Genomic DNA, 2903 nt, shown 5'->3' with positions numbered 1-2903 from the left:
AACCAAATTGGTTGTGTATGCATTTACTTATCACCCAGTAGGCATGGCAGAACTCCATCTTATTATGTTTAAAAGTATAAATCTCAAATTTGTACGTCATATGGATGGAATGTATCCAGCAATAAATATGCAGTTTAGAGGAACCTTTGCAATGCTGTAGAATAATTTGGACAGCTGGTGTTATTGGTTGATCTACAAGGTTTTTGGTGTTCTTATCAATCTGCTCTTTTACACTTAATTTAAATTTAGTATAAATATTCACTGTCAAAAAAATTAAATTGGGGGAGAATGATCTCACATTTTAACTCAGGATATAAAACCAAAATATTAGCAGATGAAGTACATGGGTAGGTGAGTTTTTGTGGTTCAAATGATGTGGAGACAAAGAAAGTGGTAATTTGTTTTTGTTTATGCAGATTTTAGATGCACTTCTAAAATGAAAAAGAAAAATCTTTCTACTTGCCAGTTCTGTAGTATACATGCTCTTTTTATTAGAAAAACTTGTTAAATTACTAATAACACATAACATTTGTTGGGGACTCTCTCAAAGCCTTTCCACACATATTACCTCGGAACAGTTTTAGGACATCAGAAGTAATTAGAGGTATATATAGCAATAGGCAGTTATGGTAGCTAATTTGGAGTGTTATAAACCAATCTTGGATTTATACAGGTAGTGGAAGAAAGACTTTATTCTTTTACCTTTCATGTTGTAGAACATGGACTCTTTGAAGCATATTAGTGTCTGTATTTAAGAATTCCTTATGCAGTGAGTGCTAAGTGGTCCGTTCTTTTTGTACTTTGGATACGTACTACTATTATTTGGGCTAGAGGTATGCTGGTGTGATTTCTGTATCCCTGATGGTCTTCATAAAACCTGAATCATACCATTTGCTCTTTTCACCCATCACAATAATGTCCACCTCTGTGGCTAAGGTCATATTAGACTTAGCCCTACACGAAACTCTAACTTAATTGTACTTATTTCTATGTAATTGTATTTAATTCCTTCTTCAAATAAGGCAGTATTTCTCAAGTGCTTTTAAAGTGGCTGCAAAATCTATGCAGGAAAACAACAAAAGAACAAGGCCTGAGCATCTTTTGGGCGCATTCTGTCAAGCTCAAAGAAAGAATCATATTTGGCCACTTGGAACATAGAGAACCCTAATACATGATTGTATCTAATGTGTAAAAGGGAAATCCAGGAGAAAATGTCTAGATATTATCTATCAAGTAACAAATGAAAAGTTTGTACAAATGAAAAGCTATGTACACAAATGCGGGCAGGTGGAAATATGGGAGACCATCTTGGGAACTCAGGAAAGCAAGGTAGCACACAAAGCCAGAAAGTATGCATAGCTTTAATTTGTTAAAAGGTAAGAGAAGTTTCAGATGATCAAATTACCAATTATTAAAACCAAGCAAGGTAAAAATTCTTTAAGCAGAGAGAGAAGAGACTAGAATAGAATGCCAGTTCTACTCATACTCATACTCTAACACAAAAATATCTGTAGTTTTTTCCTACACTTTACTAAATATATCACTGACACATCACTCAGTTCTAAATTGAGTTGATATGTCATAATAGTATAAATACTGAATATTTATCTAATGGAAATGATAATATAACTCTACTGGGAGAATGGGTGGGGAGATGTCAGGGGTACATGTGTAGTAGGCAGAGGACAGAAGGGATGCTAAATCCTTAACTGTATACTTTTCCCATAGTGAGAGATCAATAGATAATGTCTACAACAGAAAAATCAAGAATTTGAATGATATGGAGGAAAGAATCAGCACAATAATTTAGTATAACTCTTGGATTGTTCACACATATAGAATATTTATGTTTTTAATCTACTGTTTTTAAGGATTCAGAATTTTAAGAGTAGCAAAAATGAGTTATCCTTCTTTTTAATTCTGACAGAAATAAAGTGATATTGATATTGATCCATACACTCAATAATGAAAATTTGAAAAATAATTGAGAATAGCCAATATCTACAAGGTAGCACCTTGGCCAAGCTTACCATAAAGTCCACATGATCATTACAGAAGGATAGAGGATTCTGGGAAAGAAAAATGATTTAACAAGTTATTGAAGAACTTGGCTTTTTTTGGAAAATATCTGCCACATTATGAACAAATAAAACAAAGGACTTTTTAGTATAGTCCCCCCCCCCCCCAAATGAGTGTCACTTTTCGGAACCTATTTCTAATTCATATATCTTATTTTACATGATATTTTTATTCCATTCAGTTTTTTCCTATTTTGCTTTGTATAATGTATCTCTTGCTTGACCAGATGGCAGTGAATCAGCCAATAATCACGGAAGGCACATCGTAATATATTAACATCCTAATGAATTATTGCAGATCTGTTTCCAAAAGTCACAACCAATAAAAATACAGAGTTGACCTGGAAACAAGATTGCAAGATCTGAAAACATCCTGGTATGGCATTCTTATTTTTCCATCTGTAATAGATGCTTCCCTTGCTTACCCAGTTTCCATTACCAAAGTCTCCCTAAGTAGAACTTAAAATTTGTTCAGTAATCCCCTCTTCCACACATAGCCCAAGTGCCTCACGGGAAGCTGCCTGACCCTCCACTCCAGAGGTAGGACCAGTTGTTTCAACGGCAATCATTTTGCCAGTAATTAGTTTCTAAATGGGCACATGACTCATTTTTGATCAATAAAACACAAGGAGAGATTTGCTGCAGACATCAGAGAAAGTTCTTCATTGCTCTTCTGGCAGAGTAATGGGATCTCTGTTTCTTCTCTCGTGTCAAAGGTAAACAACACATCAAGTGGCCCTGACTGCTCTTGGCAGCCATCTAATCTCCAGGAAGTTAACCAGCCTTAGGACGAAGCCAAAGCAGAATAAACACATGGAAATGTGC

This window comes from Panthera onca, chromosome C1, assembly GCF_046562875.1.
Source record: "Panthera onca isolate mPanOnc1 chromosome C1, mPanOnc1 haplotype 2, whole genome shotgun sequence".
Taxonomy (NCBI): Eukaryota; Metazoa; Chordata; class Mammalia; order Carnivora; family Felidae; genus Panthera; species Panthera onca.
This window is presented reverse-complemented; position numbering follows the sequence as displayed.